The sequence below is a fragment of the Ixodes scapularis genome, unplaced genomic scaffold, assembly GCF_016920785.2.
Source record: "Ixodes scapularis isolate PalLabHiFi unplaced genomic scaffold, ASM1692078v2 PGA_scaffold4__175_contigs__length_147842914, whole genome shotgun sequence".
In the NCBI taxonomy this organism is placed as follows: Eukaryota; Metazoa; Arthropoda; class Arachnida; order Ixodida; family Ixodidae; genus Ixodes; species Ixodes scapularis.
In genome coordinates, this window is record NW_024609879.1 from 50,439,960 (window position 1) to 50,459,220 (window position 19,261).

Here is a 19,261-nt window from a genome sequence, read left to right on the forward strand (position 1 = left end):
GGAGACGTATGTGGTCGTTTTTTTTTTCTCGGTATATTTTGAAGCGGCTGCTTTGGCGTCAATGTGTCTGAATTCGTGCTGTGTTTAAATTTTCACGCGTGAAAAATTCTTGAAGTGTCGCAAATTCAGGCTTTTCTTTATTTTTTTTCAATATTTTTATGATATTTTTTGGACCACTCTAAGTGTCGGTACGGTCAGCTGCCACTTTTAATCTCAGTTCGTCACGTCGTAGTTCCTTTCTAAGTCCCTAACAGGTTTGCTCGTTTGCGGGATGGGTTTTTGTTGACGGGCAATGCGGATCATCCTGGCGCATAGTTTGTGGCTTTGACCTCACGGACGGAGGGGTGCGTATGCTGGCTCGCATATGGTGCCGATTTGACATGCGGGGGTGCCGCCTGGATACAAAGATGTTTACGCTGGCTAGCGTGCTTTTTGAAGGCAGCGGCTTTGCCCAGTCTGTCACCTGTCATGGTTGTCGTGTTCTACGTATCGGCGATAATTGATGTTTTTGGACTCGTACGGGGGAATGGGTGGGCACGTATGTTTGGTGGTTGGGAAAATGTAATAAGTTTTGCCATTTGGGTCGATGCCGGGCAGCTTTGTTTTTCTGGGAAGTTGACTGACCCGAAAGGCGGGGAAACGAGAGGTTGGTCGGTAGGCGAGCCTATAAAAGGGGGTTCGGGAACAAAGGAGGTAGTCGAACCCCGGAGCTGGCCGGGCCGCTGCTCGACACGGTTACTCCCTGCAGATGAGTCTTGGAATGCGTAATTTTTGGCTTTTGCCCTGTCTGTCGGGCAAGTGTTTGAATTTGTTGTGCTGAAGCTCGCGTGGCTGTGTGGTGTGCGGCGTTGACCTCATCAAGCTTCTAACCGGACCGCCGGACTCCGAGACGTCGCTCTTCGGCCGACAACTCCAGACTACGGACTACTCTGGACTCAGCACCTACCGGAAAGCTAAGCCTGGTTTTCTAGGACTTGTCTACTTCATCCTCTGGCTCTGAAGTATGAATTGTTCAACGTACGGAAGATTTTTACGCAGTGCTACTTTCTGTCACGACTGTTTTGGGGGATTATGCCATGTGTGTAACGCAACGAGGTATAGGGCATTAGAGTGATAAACTGGCAGCTGAAAGTGACCCCCAATTGACCGCCGCCATGTTGTACAATTTTGACCACTAGACACGTGAGCAGGCCAAATCTATGACGTAACCAGACCAAATCTCTGGCGTCAACGATAAGATGGCAGCGCCCAGTGCGTGTCGGAAGCGTTGTGGGCGTTGATCGGAGTGTGTGGATTTCGTGTGCGGAATTCGGTTTTTCAGGGTTTTGTATGCTCCCCGCGTAGGAATAACGTGAAGTAGGAGGGAATGAAACTTTTCTTTTTTATTTAATTCAGAGTAAGCCAGATTCGGTCCCGTGCTTCTCGTACGGGCTCGGATCACTACCTCGGACATTGCTCGGTTGTTCGAGTTTAATTAAAATATCCGCAATCGTTAACCACGGGAGCTCCTCCATAATCGCTGAGTCGAAGGATACGTCGAACCCATCCGGAACGCGGAGTCTAAAGGTATGTAGGACGTAACCAGAACGCGGAGTTCTAACGGTACGGCGGACGTGCCCGGGCAATTTTCTTAGCTCGACCGTCAAGATTCGCATTTGAAGCAGCGAGAGAAGTGTTGAAATCTCCGAACTGCTCGGTGCTGAGCTAACTACGGACCACTTCACTATGTGATCCGTAGTGACGTGAAAAAGACCGACGGCGGTCACTCCGGGCGGACGGCGGCTCCCGGCCGCCTGCCGGGTGCCTTCTGTGAAGGGGCCACAGTCGTGTAAGCAGTACTGTACCAGCTTCTCTTATAGTTATGTTGTTCTCGAGCAGCTTCCCGATCACTAAACCCCGCAAACGCGTGCCGAAATTTCAAAAGGTGTCTGCCAACCTGGAAAGCCTTGAACTCCCAGGGAATTTCGGATCATCTGGGAAAGTCAGGGAATCATTCAAAAAGTGGGCTAAATAAGGGAAGACGACTAGTGAAAGCGGCATGGCGGTTGCTCGTCGGCACGGCCATGCTGAATGACATTGCCGAAATGTCATCCTTCGACTCAAAAACTCAAGGAATTTGAACAAAATAGTCAGGGAAAAACTTGAAAAAGTCGGGGAATTTGAAATCAGTAGTTTCTTAGACACAATGTTTGATTTTCTTGGCACTCCACGCGTTTTTACACACGACAGGCACACGCCCGTGTATCACACGGCAGCCAGGCCAAGCGGCTGCCAGCCACTTGTGCAAGGTCGATAAGTCGCAAGCGTGGAACGCTTTCGGACTGCTGTAAATACACCAGCGGGAGCGTCCGGCCGCAGTCCGACTGCCCACGCTAGGACACCCGACACAGACTCCGCGTCCTGGGTACGTCTGACGTATCTTTAGATTTTGCATCCTAGGTACGTCAGACCTATCTTTAGACACAGCGCCTGATAATAGTAGTGAATAGGGTCACGTTCAGTGCGCAAGTCACTTTATTACACTCGGAGAGCGGAATTCCATTCCCGTTGCGCAGGTAGTTCCCGAGCTAGGCATGCACTTGAAGACTATGTTTCACTCTTTCATAAAGCAAGCTTTGCGGGACCCCTCCGCCCTTGTGCACCCATTCGCAGGTCGTGTCGCCTTTCCTCACGTAACTCCCGCAGGTTCAGTGAGTTGCCGAGCCACTGCAGCCCTGGCGTCGCTCGGTACATACAAGAGGCGGCTCACGTCGGTCGTCCAGCAGCGTACTGGAGGGACGCAAAGCTAGCAGCCTCCTTGGTGCACGCAAGACGAGGCTGAGCAGAGCTCCAAGCTCTTCTGACGCACATGTGCACTCCAATGAGACCGGTGTCGCACCCCGATTCCTAGAGATGTGGTCGCACTGGCAGTCTTGTCGGTCCCTGGGGGCCGTCGAGGAGTGCCAGAAAGCAAAATTCCATCCTTCCTGCGCAGGTAGTTCCCCAGCTAGTCACTTCCTTGACGACGTCGCACCCTCTCTGGAAGCAAGCTTCGGGATGCTCTTGTGCACCCATTTGCAGGTCGTGTCGCCTTTGCTCACGTAACTCCCGCAGGTCCAGCGAGTTGCCGAGCCGCTGTAGCCCCGGCGTCGCTGGTCGTGCACCCTAGTCCTGGTCGTGCATCAACCACCGCTGCCCATTTCCGTTGAGTGCTTGGGTGTGGTAGCTTGACGTGCTTTCGCAGAAAGCTGTATGCCTTTGCCGAGTAAAAATGGAGCGTGAGGGCAAACTTGCGCACATCCTTTGTGCATGCGTTTTTGTTGCGCCTGACTCTTTTTAAGACGAGGTTGCGCATTGTGTTGGTGAATGCATTGTCAAGTATGTCAACTGCTGGCTTAGGAAGTCGTGTCCTCGGTTCACGGAGCAGCGTGTTCAGCTTCCTAATCCTGGCCGTCTTCCGATTGATCTTCTTCTTTGCCTGTTTCAAGTTTCCTCGCCTTCTGCAGCTTTTGCCTACTCGTGGCCAGGACCCTGAGCAGTCGTGGTAACACAGCTGCGTACGAGTGGTCACCGAAGGAAGTGTTGCGTCGCTTGAACACAGCTTCAGGGGGAGTCTCTGACGTCGTAGCTCGAGAGGGGGAAGTAACAAGCTCCAGTTTTCAGGTACTTCGGGCGACTAGTTGCACAACTTGCAAAAGTGTGTCTCTTGTATCTGAAAGTGGTGGTCAACGAATCACTAGAAAAGTGGCATCTTTGGGATCAAGTTGATAGGTTCGAGTAAAACCTTCAGGTTCTTTGCAACACTTTCAACCACCACCATTATAATAATTCCATGGCATGCTGTATGCTTTTTACAGTCATTCAATCATAAGTGGGTTACGTGTTTTCAGTATTTACTGATATACATAAAAATATGACCTCCAAACGATTTTTCTTGAAATCTGCAAAAACCGAAAGAACCCGAATTGAGCTTGCTTTGAAGAGAAATTGCACTTTCCACGGCAGGGAACCTTGATAAACGTCTGTACTTTTGTTGAACCACAACACCGACCGCACTGAACTGTCTGCGAGGCTGCTCTTTTTCTTTGGAAATTGTTTTTATGTGCTCCATTTAGCAATGAGTAGTGCGTATCATGTTGTGTCTCCTAGAAACGCCACAGATATGCATTTGCTTTTACCACATAAGTACCCTGACACTCCGAGTTTTAGTCGATATCAAAAAAAGACACTGATAAGCTCAAAATTCGAGAGAACAAATAAGCACCAAAAAATCACCCCCATTTTTAAAAAAATAAAACTACGAGAGCACCTCAGCTTTCTTTCATGATGTGAGAATGCGTGAGCATTACCTTTGGCCGAGTTATATTGACGTCAATGAGCAAGGTTGACCCAATGAATAGCACACTAGTTTTGCGATCATGAGAGCCTAGGTTCGAAACCGGGCAGGGGATAATTTATTTCTAGGTTTATTTTTTGTTCGATCACGTGATTAATAATTAAGTCACATGAAGAAAATGATAACGTGAGCACAGCTGTTTGTTTTTCTCTTATTTTCTTTTTCCTTAGATTGCGTCGCATTGGTCACGGCATTTGGACACAACTTTTGGTTACAGCTTTTGGCTGCACCCTTTGATCACGGCTCTTCTTTTGCTCACTGAGCCAGGTAATACTCACAAATTAAAAAACACCCAAAACATGGAACCCTATTCATAAGCCAGAAATCCCAGCACCCCCTTTTTGTAGGTCAGTGCCAGTTCTGGCCAACGCATAAAAGGTGTGGTCACATATCACACTGCACAGTATAACCTGCCAAGAATGCATGCCCTGGCACACAGTCTTGTGGAATACAGGCAGTCTTGAATGTCACCGCTCGTTGTTCTGCTAACAGGTCTCACCCTCCAGAGAGGCAGCCTGGATCGACGACTGATCAGCCAACCCCAGGAGAGGCCCAAGCTGCTGCTGGTTCTGGAAGCAATGTAAAGCTGGTTACTTCCCCCTCTCAGGCTACGACGTCAGAGACTCCCCCTGAAGCTGTGTTCAAGCGACGCAACACTTCCTTCGGTGACCACTCGTACGCAGCTGTGTCACCACGACTGCTCAGGGTCCTGGCCACGAGTAGGCAAAAGCTGCAGAAGGCGAGGAAACTGTTGAAACAGGCAAAGAAGAAGATCAATCGGAAGACGGCCAGGATTAGGAAGCTGAACACGCTGCTCCGTGAACTGAGGACACAACTTCCTAAGCCAGCAGTTGACATACTTCACAATGCATTCACCAACACAATGCGCAACCTCGTCTTAAAAAGAGTCAGGCGCAACAAAAACGCATGCACAGAGGATGTGCGCAAGTTTGCCCTCACGCTCCATTTTTACTCGGCAAAGGCATACAGCTTTCTGCGAAAGCACGTCAAGCTACCACACCCAAGCACTCAACGGAAATGGGCAGCGGTGGTTGATGCACGACCAGGACCAGGGTGCACGACCAGCGACGCCGAAGCTACAGCGGCTCGGCAACTCGCTTAACCTGCGGGAGTTACGTGAGCAAAGGCGACACGACCTGCAAATGGGTGCACAAGAGCATCCCGAAGCTTGCTTCCAGAGAGGGTGCGACGTCGTCAAGGAAGTGACTAGCTGGGGAACTACCTGCGCAGGAAGGATGGTATTTTGCTTTCTGGCACTCCTCGACGGCCCCCAGGGACCGACAAGACTGCCAGTGCGACCACATCTCTAGGAATCGGGGTGCGACACCGGTCTCATTGGAGTGCACATGTGCGTCAGAAGAGCTTGGAGCTCTGCTCAGCCTCGTCTTGCGTGCACCAAGGAGGCTGCTAGCTTTGCGTCCCTCCAGTACGCTGCTGGACGACCGACGTGAGCCGCCTCTTGTATGTACCGAGCGACGCCAGGGCTGCAGTGGCTCGGCAACTCACTGAACCTGCGGGAGTTACGTGAGGAAAGGCGACACGACCTGCGAATGGGTGCACAAGGGCGGAGGGGTCCCGCAAAGCTTGCTTTATGAAAGAGTGAAACATAGTCTTCAAGTGCATGCCTAGCTCGGGAACTACCTGCGCAACGGGAATGGAATTCCGCTCTCCGAGTGTAATAAAGTGACTTGCGCACTGAACGTGACCCTATTCACTACTATTATCAGGCGCTGTGTCTAAAGATAGGTCTGACGTACCTAGGATGCAAAATCTAAAGATACGTCAGACGTACCCAGGACGCGGAGTCTGTGTCGGGTGTCCTAGCGTGGGCAGTCGGACTGCGGCCGGACGCTCCCGCTGGTGTATTTACAGCAGTCCGAAAGCGTTCCACGCTTGCGTCTTATCGACCTTGCACAAGTGGCTAGCAGCCGCTTGGCCTGGCTGCCGTGTGATACACGGGCGTGTGCCTGTCGTGTGTAAAAACGCGTGGAGTGCCAAGAAAATCAAACATTGTGTCTAACAAACTACTGATTTCAAATTCCCCGACTTTTTCAAGTTTTTCCATGACTATTTTGATCAAATTCCTTGAGTTTTTGAGTCGAAGGATGACATTTCGGCAATGTCATTCAGCATGGCCGTGCCGACGAGCAACCGCCATGCCGCTTTCACTAGTCGTCTTCCCTTATTAAGCCCACTTTTTGAATGATTCCCTGACTTTCCCAGATGATCCGAAATTCCCTGGGAGTTCGAGGCTTTCCAGGTTGGCCTGACACCTTTTGAAATTTCGGCACGCGTTTGCGGGGTTTAGTGATCGGGAAGCTGCTCGAGAACAACATAACTATAAGAGAAGCTGGTACAGTACTGCTTACACGACTGTGGCCCCTTCACAGAAGGCACCCGGCAGGCGGCCGGGAGCCGCCGTCCGCCCGGAGTGACCGCCGTCGGTCTTTTTCACGTCACTACGGATCACATAGTGAAGTGGTCCGTAGTTAGCTCAGCACCGAGCAGTTCGGAGATTTCAACACTTCTCTCGCTGCTTCAAATGCGAATCTTGACGGTCGAGCTAAGAAAATTGCCCGGGCACGTCCGCCGTACCGTTAGAACTCCGCGTTCTGGTTACGTCCTACATACCTTTAGACTCCGCGTTCCGGATGGGTTCGACGTATCCTTCGACTCAGCGATTATGGAGGAGCTCCCGTGGTTAACGATTGCGGATATTTTAATTAAACTCGAACAACCGAGCGATGTCCGAGGTAGTGATCCGAGCCCGTGCGAGAAGCACGGGACCGAATCTGGCTTACTCTGAATTAAATAAAAAAGAAAAGCCTCATTCCCTCCTACTTCACGTTATTCCTACGCGGGAGAGCACACAAAACCCTCAAAAACCGAATTCCGCTCACGAAATCCACACACTCCGATCAACGCCCACAACGCTTCCGACACGCACTGGGCGCTGCCATCTTTTCGTTGACGCCAGAGATTTGGTCTGGTTACGTCATAGATTTGGCCTGGTCACGTGTCTAGTGGTCAAAATTGTACAACATTACGGCGGCCAATCAGGGGTCACTTTTGCCTGATGAACGGTATACTAGTTTATCACTCTAAGGCCCTCTACCTCGTTGGTGTAACGGCAACGTTCGAGTTCCATCTCGGTTTGCTCTCGTTGTTAGTGTCGGGTTTTCGTCACTGTTTTGTCGGCTTGTTCCGGTTTTATGAGCGTCGAGTCTTTTTAGTATTAGTTTCTGGCTCGCAGGGCTCCATAGCTTTGAGCTGGAGTGTGGTTTGTGTTGAGTGCTCTATTGCCGTGTACAGCTTTGTTTTTCACTTTATGGAATCTAATCTTTTGTTTGCTTATCCTCCCTGTGTCATCGTCTTTCTCTAGTGATTATACACCAGGCGTGGACCTAGCGCTAGTCACTGGTCGAACTTAGCTCTTTTGTTCTTTTCCCGTAATTTCTCGTTTATCCTCAGAGTGGATCATTTAATTATTTTTATTAATTTGACCCCCACACCGTGACACCGAAACAGATGGGAAAGCACCTCAAAGTATTAAACTCGTCGAACATTAAATGTTCTTGAATTACACCTCACCCATGCTTGCTACGCGATGAAGCCCAAAGCTTAGTTCAATGCCAATCAATATTAAATGTCTTTAGATGGGCACCTGCTGCCCGATCATGTCCTTTATTGCAAAGCACTGTTCACACATTTGCGAGTCCTGCAGTGCCTTGTGGAATGGTGGGCGATAGTTGCCGTTCTGCAAGGCACTGCAGGACAGATCAGGCTAAACTTTTGAATGTCGACGTGCTTACGGAATGCTGCAGCAAACCAATCATTCGCCGAGAGAAAAAGAAAGGAAGCTGCATGCCTCTGTGTGCTCATTGCCAGTGTTTTCTGCTTTGCTATGTACCCTGTTTGTGTGCTGTGATTTGCAAGCCAGCGCGGGATATATTTCCTTGATTTGTTTGTGTGTTCAGCTGTGCGAGGTTGTGATTGAAACAACCAAGAAGTATAGACCGCCATTCTTTTCATCAAGCTAAGGCTTCGCTCATCCGAACCGGGGACGATGACTGCTGTTGTTTACATGATTTTCGACAGCTATATGGAGTGGCTTTGTGTTTAAAATTGAAATCCCAAGTGCAAAAAGAAGTTACCGCAGTCTATACTGTTAAAGGTTGCTGTTTAGAAACTTCAACTGGCAGGCTCTGGCTACAACCACCTTAATATTCATTCAACAGTGTTTGCATTTCTACATACCCGTGATCGCTTCATTTGCCAAACACGTTAGTGGCCGGTCACCTTACCAATGAAAGTAATGTGCTGGTGTCTCCGGCGAAGAATTCCCTCAGGGCTACATGGAATGCACAACACAGTTTGTAGCCCGTCGTGACTGAAAGCTTTCACACTGGGGAAACGGTGCTGTTGTCACAAACGCAGTCAAAGAATGCGATAGGATTGAGGGACAACAGGGGGATTGTCCAGTTGACTGACTGACTGCATGAGCATATGTTTCTATCGCCCCCGTGTTTCCTCCACGCAGGCGACGGAGAAAACGATATAGAGACTCCTCGCGTTTGCCAAGGTTCTCTACAACGACGAAGTACGAGACACCCAGCAGCGAAGTGTCGATAGTGCCGGAGAGAGCGGCGGGACAACGATCAGTGCAGGATCGCGGCTTCGCCACTCTTATGTGACGGAGTCTTCGGTTTCCGCTCTCTGCAGCTTCCACCGGGACGCTAGCCGTGCCTAATTGTGCTAGCTTTGAGCACCACAGTTCATAGGGTTCACAGCGCCCGAGCGAAAGCTCGCGCAAAATAACCGGCGAGCAGTCGAGTCGTTTCCAATCGATGGGGTGGCTAAACGCCGGTTGTGTGAATCGGGCTTAACGCCTGAGCCGGCTTGCTCAAAGCAAATCTAACGTTCTTGAACGGCACGTAATGCAAATCTGAGACGTGCTACATTATATACAAACTTAATAAAAAAAAATCAAGCACTCACCTTCGACTGCTACGTCCGCCGTACCGCTTCGAGGCGACGTTTTGGGGTGTTGGGCTGGGGTGTTTTCAGTGTTGCTTACACGCCAAGTCGTGTAAACCGAAACCGAAACACCAATTTTTACTACCCCAAGTAATTTTTTGGCGATTTATCACTAGCAGAGCGTGTAAGAATATGCTAACGAGTGAAAATGGGGTGTAAACGGGCGTAATATTACATTTTCGCTAACAGTGTAGGGGCCTGTTTCTTTGGTGTCTCCTCTAAGTGCCGTAGTCCACTGACGTATGCTGATGGCAAGGTGCCGGAGGATTGATTAATATTTCCTGGTGTAATCTGTATGCGCCATGACTAAAAAAAAAAGAGCCGTTGCCGCCAGTTGGTTTCTACATCCAGGATTCGGGTATTTTCAAAGTCGATGCGGTGGTCATTGTCCTCGCAGTGTTCCGCAACAGCGCTACGCTTTCGATCAAATTTGCGCACGTCATTCTTATGTTGGTGGACTCTTTCCTTGAGGTTTTCTCTTTCGCCGACATATGAAGCGGAACACTCAGCACAGGGAATTCGGTACACAACGCCTTGTGCTTTCTCTCTCGCAGAACGTTCTTTCGGACGAGGCATTAGGCGCCCAAGTGTCGAAACAGGTTTGTGAGCCACCTGACTACCTTCTTTGGCCAGCGTACGGGCCAGAGTTTCGCTAGTTCCCTTTATATAAGGTACACAGACGCGGATGTTAGGGCGGGACTGCGTGCTATTCTGTGGGTGCTCAAGACTGCGACCAAGACGACGGGCAACGCGGCTGCTGAAGCTGTAGGTGTAGCCATTCTTTTTGAGCTCGGCGATGATAGCCTGTTCTTCACTTTCTTTATCTTTCTTTGAGGAGCAGATGTTCCGAGCTCTGGACCACAGGGTCGCAACCACCGACGCCTTGTGACTCGAAGGGTGGTATGAGTCAAACCGAAGGTAACGTCCAGTGTAGGTCAGCTTCCTGTATACAGTGAAGTCCATGTCTTCACCTACTCGCTTAACAAGCACGTCCAGAAACGGCAAGGTGCCGTTTTTTAAGCTCTAATGTAAACTGGATGGCCGGTTCGATGGAGTTTAGGTGTGCTAGAAAGTTTTCCACCTCTGATGTTTTGAAAATACAAAAGCAATCATCGACGTAGCGTAGGAACACTTCGGGGCTAGCCGGAAATCAGTGCAGCGCCCTTTGTTCGATTGCTTCCATCGTCAGGTTTGCCGTAGTAACCCATGGCGGTAGCCACAGCCAGAAATGCTCTCGAAAAGGAGACAGACCTGAACGAAAGAAGCTGCCTTAGCATTGATGAAATATGCTGCCTCCTTGAATTCTGCCTTCACAGCACCTTCTTCAGCTTCCAAGGAGAGTTCTTCAGACAGACCAGCGGAACCGCAATGGGAGCTTCTATTTCGGTTACTACAAAGGGCGCTGCACTCATTTCCGGCTAGCCCCAAAGTGTTCCTACGATACGTCGATGATTTCTTTTGTATCCTCAGAACATCAGCGGTGGACAACTTTCTAGCACACTTAAACTCCATCGAACCGGCCATCCAGTTTACATTAGAGCTTGAAAAAAAACGGCACCTCGCCGTTTCCGGACGTGCTTGTTAAGCGAGTAGGTGAAGACATGGAGTTCACTGTATACAGGAAGCCAACCTACACTGGACGTTACCTTCGGTTTGACTCATACCACTCTTCGAGTCACAAGGCGTCGGTGGTTGCGACCGTGTTGTCCAGAGCTTCGAACATCTGCTCCTCAAAGAAAGATAAGGAAATTGAAGAACAGGCTGTCATCGCCGACCTCAAAAATAATGGCTACACCAACAGCTTCATCAGCCGCGTTGCCCGTCGTCTTGGTCGCAGTCTTGAGCACCCACAAATTTGTACGCAGTCCCGCCCTAACATCCGCGTCTGTGTACCTTCTATAAAGGAAACTAGCGAAACTCTGGCCTGTACGCTGGCCAAAGAAGGAATTCAGGTGGCTCACAAACCTGTTTCGACACTTGGGCGCCTAATGCCTCCTCCGAAAGACCGTCCAGCGAGAGAGAAAGCATAAGGCGTTGTGTACGGAATCCCCTGTGCTGAGTGTTCCGCTTCATATGTCGGCGAAACAAAAAACCTCAAGGAAGGGGTCCGCCAACATAAGATTACGTACGCAAATTTGATCGAGAGCGTAGCGCTGTTGCGGAACACTGCGAAGACAATGACCACCGCATCGACTTTCAAAACACCCGAATCCTGGATGTAGAAACCAACTGGCGGCAACGGCTCTTTATTGAGTCATGGCGCATACAGACCACACCAGGAAATATTAATCGATCCTCCGGCACCTTGCCCTCAGCATACAGCAGTGGACTACGACACTTAGAGGAGACACCAAAGAAACAGGCCACTACCATAGAGGAAAACCAAGATGCCGATCCTCGTTTGTAAATAACCAACTTGGAAGAAAACGAAGGTACCGAACCTGGTTTGAAAACGAACCACCGTAAAAAAACGAAGATACTGCCCCACATTCACCGCAGAAGAAAAGAAAGAAGCTGTTTCTCTTTTAAATAGCCCCCCATGAAGAAGGTGCCGAGCCGGCACCGCAACGTTGAAACCCTACGATGTTTTAGGATTGGTTGGCGTTTGCCCTTCATTTGTTTACAAATTGATCCTTGCACATTCTCCGGCTTTTTCGGCACAGCCCGAGTAGCGACGTTTTCACGAGAAGAAAGGCTTTCGTCTGGTTTCTTGCAATACAAAAAGGGAATGCCCGTGCCGCATGGCGACTTCCACCCACCCTTCTGCAGTGTACGACTTGCGGTAGACGTCTGAAACCAAACTTTTTGCTGAGGTATTTATAAAACAATACATACTAACAATAAAAAAACAAAAACAAATTGTAATTTATGAATTCTGACTGAGCTGAAAACAGTCGCAATCCAAAGTTTGCAAGTAGTGACCGGATTTTTCATTTAATTTCGTATTCATGCGTCGTAAATATATAGTGCGTACAAATTGTTGCGTTCGCCTTTCCTCTCAGGTTCTTAATACGTCTGAGCAGCCAATGCCTCGCGTTTTGATCTTCTGCATTTTTTTTATCAATATGATTTTTAAAAAAGATCTGGAGCATATACTTCCCTTAAAGCATTTATGACAGCCAATCTTTGCAATCTACAGAGCTAAATCGCCGAATGACAAACCTAAAAATGGGCAGAGACCTAAAAAAAAATCATCTGTTCTTAGACTGTATGGTGAAGCGTCATGCTTAGGTCCATAACAAGGACCGTTTCTTTAGGTCATCCCTCCCTAGACTGGATGATCAGACCTTCGAAATCTTTACCGTGTGTTGGAAGTAGCCACTTCGGATTTCTTAGGGTGGACTCCGTACCAGTTTACGTCCCATCGCAGCCGACAATAAAATCCGATGGAAGCCATAAAGTGGAGTCAAAAGTGCATTGTCGCGGTTCTCGTCGCCCTTGTGGGCTGGCCATCACCGCCTAACGATCATGCATAGGGTAAGCGGCGCGATCCTGCTCTCTTTTCTTGGCGTGATGGGCTTTCGTCGATGGTAGCGATAGCGCACAGAGACGAGGAGTGCCGTTGGCATGCACCTTTGACTCCGCTCGATTGGTCTGCCGTATCGTAGCATACACGCTGCGGTGGACAAACGGGAGTGTATTCACTCTAGAGTGACGGGACAGAAAATAGCTTTTTAGGCTACTCACCCTGTCGTACGCGTTTGAGGGGACTTGAAGGCAGTCGTGGTGCGGCGAGAAATACACTCCACTTCCATAGTTGAGTAGCTGCCATAAATACAAAGTAGATCAAACTAAAAAAAAAAAAGAACAAAAAGCCTAATTGGTACAATGTTTGAAGTGTCATAACGATAAAAGGGTACTCCGGCTATGGCAAGCATAAAGGCGTGCATCCTGAGTGCCCTTAGTAAATTTTACGAGGCTGGATATTCCGTACGGATATCCGCCAAATTATAACTTTGAGTGTGCAACATCTGTTTGGAGCGAGGTCTCGAAGAGAAGCGAGGCCTTGCAACCTTAATTCTCCGTCACCACGGCTATTTCCCTTCGGGGGCTGTGTGCACAAGCGCGATCCTCTTGCATCGACCAACGCGTAACTAGCTACAAACACGTAATAGGGCTTTTATCCGATCACGTGTACACGTATCGCAGTTCGTAGTGCGCATATCACCGATCCTACGGTAGATGACCGTCGGCACGTCCAAAGCGAATCTTAAGAATGCCATTTCCAAATGAATCGAATGCCTAAGACAAACACCGAGCTGCCTCACATAAAGAGCGAGAAAATCTAGCCTGGTATGCTTCCGCTTCGTAATGGGAGGCCGCGCTGCCCATACCTGCATGCCAGAGCCCGCATATATCAATTCATTCTGATTGCGATTGGTGCATCATCATGCCACAGCCACGCACTGTCAGAAAGGGGGTAAAAAAATGTTTGGGTGCACTCACAATATTAAACGTTGCTATACGTGCATACTTAACTTACAAACTCGGAGTCGTATCCGCTTGAAATGTCTTACAGTTATCGGTGTACAGTGCCCACCGACGCCATTGGTAGCTTAAATAAATGCAAAGTGCGACGTTGTCCTGAGCATATTATAATACCTCCACAACCAATAAAATTCCAGCATTTGCGGATAAGAGCGCCGAGGTACCAATCGCGATGCAAGAGACAGGAACATGATAAGCTAGGCCCTGCGTACCTTAGGCTATCTCTGACCATAGGAAAGAAGTGCCAAACAAGGTATGAACAGAACACGCTATGCAGAAGCGAATTTTGTAGAGGTCAAACAGTGGTCCAACTTTTTTATTTCTTAAGTACAGGCTGTCACAAAAGAAAATTTACACGGTCTTTTTTACCGCAAAACTAAACTAGGCGTCACCGAACGCTCATTCTCTTCCCAAAGGTAGAGCTAGAGGTCACGACCAGATGCCAAAGTTTCAGCCCTATCCGATAACTTAATCAAAAGTTATAAGTGATTTTCTAAGATTTTCAATGAAAACTTGGCGGCCGACGGAGTTTTCAAACACATGGGGCTCTATGGCACCAGAAACCGAAAACGGGCAAAAATGGGCTCCATTTTCCCATTGAAAGTTTCAGAAAATCACTTATAACTTTTGAATAAGTTATCGGATCGGGCTGAAACTTTGGCATCTGGTTGTGACATCTAGCTCTACCTTTGGGCGGAGAATGAGCGTTCGGCGATGCCTAGTTCATTTTTGCGGTAAAAAATATCGTGTAAATTTTCATTTGTGACACCCTGTATATCGGTGTTAAGTTACTTGTCGACATGGTAACCGTAGAGAGAGCGGACTAAAAGGGACGGAGAAACACGAAACTACAAACTGAGCTCCAAGCTTTTTCTTACTTTTTTTGTGATGAATTGCTAGTACGTCCAGGGAGTTTCAGTAGTCGCAGTTTAGAAAGAAAGGAAAAAACAGTTAGCGTACTGATCTGGTGATTTGACATTAATTATCACAAAAGTTCGACATGTCAAGTTAAATCACTCTATCAACAGTCATTTGGCCTCGAAGAACCAATCAATTAACTGCGAGCTAAACGCAACCTCAATGCGACAACGTGAATACATATCGTTTCCTTTTAAGCATTCCATTAGATCGATGTCTCTTGATTTTTGGAGATATTGAACAATGAGAGATATGTCAGATACGACATCCATTGATCAGAGAATTGCTTTAGTTTTCTGTTCGAACATTATTAGATTCTTGTGCGTGGCCCGAGAAAGTTCGCGTAAAGAAGCAATTACAACTGTGTTTTTTTTTTGGCTTTTGAAATTAAAATTTTCTTATAAAAACCTCCAGAGTTGTGATAAATGCTGAGTATCAACACTTGGTGCTGATCAACATTCTGTATCAATGAATAGCAAAACTTGGAGGACGCCTAAGGGGGAATTGCAACGACTTTTTGACTGGCTTTTAATTTACACCAAACCTGAGCACACTGAACGCAGTAACTTAGCGTAACTTTGCTTTTCTAGAAATCGGGTTCATTTCGAAAGTTACAGGCCAATTAAAATTACAAAATCAAGCAAAGATTAACCTTATTCATGACATCCCCGGTCCTGGCTTGGGTCGCCAATGGTAGAAGCGGAGGGACTGACCAATCGGCTGCGGCTTACGTTGATGGCCACTTCAACTGCAGCCGCATGCGCGTCAACGGCTCGTTGCTTGCTTCAGCCCTTCACCGCGCTTCCCGGCATGAAGTTACCGGGTCTGTCAGAGTACGAACTCTGAATCCTCGATGGAAGTGGGGAGCTGGGGGTAGCACTGGTACCAGGGCAGTCCTCGTAAGCGTCCGGAGCGCGCTGGCGAAGCGTCTTGGCCCGAACTCGACGACGCTCAAGTTTCGGGCGGGTCTCCTGTGGTCTCGCGAAGTGATAATTCGTACTTTAGCTTCTTGCAAAATATGCCGCTGGCGTCGTGCGTCGTCTGCTAGGATCCGCGGGGCCTGGCCTCCAAGATCCCGAAGCGACCGTGCTTCGGGATCTCAGAACACATGCGCGGGTGCGCCTGCGCCGCTTCTTCCATCGCTTGGTGGCGGGTATATCGATGGGTCAGTTTTTGTTTCCGTGCTTTCTAAACTGCATGGGATTTTTTTTTCTCATCTAAAATAACGAACCAAAACTTGTTTATTAAATAATTGAAATGGTTCTCGCAACCTATATTTTGTATTTTGAATAATAAAAAGAAGCTTTTAGCGGATCTGATTACTCGTAAGACAAGAGCTGACCGGGACCGAGGACGTCACGAATTCGTCACATGCCGCGCGCTTTCGGCACCATGGGGCGCCCTCGTAGGAGGAGGAGGTTTTCGCGTCGTCCGGTTAAAGGGATACTACAACAAATTTCGGCGCTTATTTCTTGGTCTACTTGTGCTCAATGGAACATTAACCCATCAGACCCACCAATCGCTTGCTGAAAAAGACAATAAAGTTTTTTTGTTTTTTTTTTTAATTAAACGATTAGCAAAGAGTACCTGGTGGATGTCGATAACGCCTCGTTTGTAATGCCCGTCTAGGAACCTTGACAGTTAGTGATGGTAACCGTCTCCATTCCGGCCGCGACGAAAAAAGATTTGAAAGAGGAACTCCCCTCTCCCCGAAAATGTATTTTGTATGTCCCAGAAGTCCCTATTGTCCCTCTCCGAGATTACAGAAGATTAACCTGTCACTCAAAATTTGTACAACGACAGCTTCGGAGTTACTTGCGGTGGCCCGATCACTAGAGTGCTTCGGCCGCTTTTAGCGGATGCTACGAGCCATCGGGGCCTATCCAAGGCTGTGTGAATTTCATGTTACCTTGGAGAGGGGGTACAGCGACGCGCGAAAAGCATAATACGGGCTACGTCCACAGAGCGGGATTGGCTGGGATAGCTCCCAGGGCGTCCGCTGCGTCAGCAAGTAAGGTTCCAAGAGAAACTACGCCACGATTGGCGCGGACGTGACGTGGTATCCGTTGGCTGCTCTACGAGCGTTTGCCAGAGTAGACCATTTATAACAAAAACATACAGCCATCACGCCCAAAATACAAACGTGCGATTGACATTTAAGGATATTGTGGATAGTATTCAGCCAATTTATGAACACAACGGGTATATTTCAAATATCATTGAAATATCAATAATGACGCACTGACATTAAGTGACTCTTTTCGTGGCAGCTGGGTTGCCCGAACCACAAGACGTGTGGAAACCGCAAAAAAGGTAGACGCCAGATAGGATTGCAGGGCCCCTTTGAGCTTTGCCCTTGTGGGTGGAACGCGATAGCGTCATCGGCCCCCGTTCGCATCGCCTGCTTGTTTTGCTTCTCATGTTCTTCCTGCCAGAGAGCAGGAAGTAGAACGGAAATGGCCGAATAAAATATTAAAAAAAGCGGCGGACATGGCATAGCCAGTGCAGTCCAGTTCCCGCTGCCGAGCAGAGCGGACGTGTGATAGACCGCTCGTTAGGAGCGGCAAAAAAAAAAAAAAAAGCGGCTTTGGCCGGGGTGATTCGGATAGGGGCACTGCCGCCCGGGATGACTCTGTAGCCTTGCCGACGCTTCTAACAGGAGAAATAATGAAGAACAGTGTAGTGCTTTATTGTGACACCGGTGGACGCCCTTACAGGGCAGACGGTTTCGTGCCCCTTTATACCAGGCGAAGGCGAGCCTTCGCTCGCTCCACGTGTTCCAAACTGGTGTGCGCTAGGGTACTAGGTGGCGGAGAAACTGCGTGTATACAGTATCTCCGCCAAAGCAGGCCTTAATCACGGGTGGCGCACCGCTCCTATTTACCGCAGTAAGTGATCATGGGACAATTGTGACAACCAATGAATTTCTTGAAGGAATTCACGGTGTGAGCCTTTGTACATAAACAATTGCTCCAAGATGAAGTACCCCAATTGTACTCTCCTCATGAATATTTTCAGGAATTTTAACCTTGAATATCATCAACTATATCCTTTTTTCTAAATACATCTTTCTTCTTACTTCACACAAATGCGTGATCTTAAGCCTGCTTAATTTTCGCGCGTCTTCCTTCGTCAGCACTTCAGACGTTCGTGAGATGAAGTATACACCTTTTCTACGCTGTTGCCACCATTCTGAATGCCGGAACTTGTGGACGTAAACATCGGTTTGCTTTTATCACACAATTAAATGGTGGTCGCGTTTTAGGGCGTAAATGCCACTCGTTTTTGCTCCTCTCTTATATTTTTGTTTATCTCTATTAGGTTGGAATGTAATATTTTGTTTTAGTTGTCCATATTTTATACAGAAACCATACGGCTTGGCGCAAGAGTAAACGAAAAATGTCTTTCGGTGTAGATACGGAACTACACGAGCAGCTTTACCCAGTTTATTTTCTACGTGGTTCAATGTCCATTGATCAGACGCCATGTGCAATTGAGGCTTGAGTCATATATCTTGATGCAACTCGGGGCCCAGATTGAACAAGAGAAGTGAGTCGGCGTTCGGCTGAGATTTATTATCAGTCAATAGCTCACTGATTGAAAGTGAGCCGCAGTCAAATGCAGCCTTCGGCTTCGTCAGTCGGAAAATGTGTCATAAACAGACGAGTAGGTTTTGTTTGCAGTCGCTTCAGCTCAAGTGAGCATGGAAAGGCGGTAGAGTTTCATATTCTTTCGCAAAGGAAATAAGCGGTAGTATAGACAGATTAATCGGGAGCATTTTTCATTTAGTTTAGTCCCAAGACAAAGCGGTGTTGGTCCCACCGATGGGACCAGACACCGAGGCACGATTAATCTCCGATGGATCTCTCGTTCCCTATACTTTGTGTCACCCTAACTTGGAAGAAAAAAAACGCTACCGCCCCCTCGGGCCATCAGAGAAATTCAGAGAGACTGAGACAGATCACGTGACAATCCTCACCAGAGGTACAGGGGAGAGTGTCTAACCCAAAAATTTGGAAACAGAGGTTAGGAACTCCAATCTTTCCCGCTATTTCTGTGTGTCCCAGCAACGCCTCCTAGATAAGAAAACCGTAGTGCTGAATGAAATGATGTCATCAACATACCTCGGCAAACCTCACCCATGAGGGCCCTCACTCACCCTCATCTTCACAGTTAAGGTGAGGGAGAGTGAGTTTCTGAATCAGGGAAATTCAAGAGTTTGAGGGCCCTGAGGGCTGTGACGACCGTGAGTGCGTGAGGGCCGTGAGGGCGGTGAGTGCGTGAGGGGCGTGAGGGGTGTGAGGGCCATGAGTGTCATGCGGGACGTGAGGGCGGTGAGTGGCGTGAGGGCGGTGAGTGGCGTGAGGGCCATGAGTGCGTGAGTGGTATGAGGGCCGTGAGAGCGGTGAGTGCGTGAGGGGT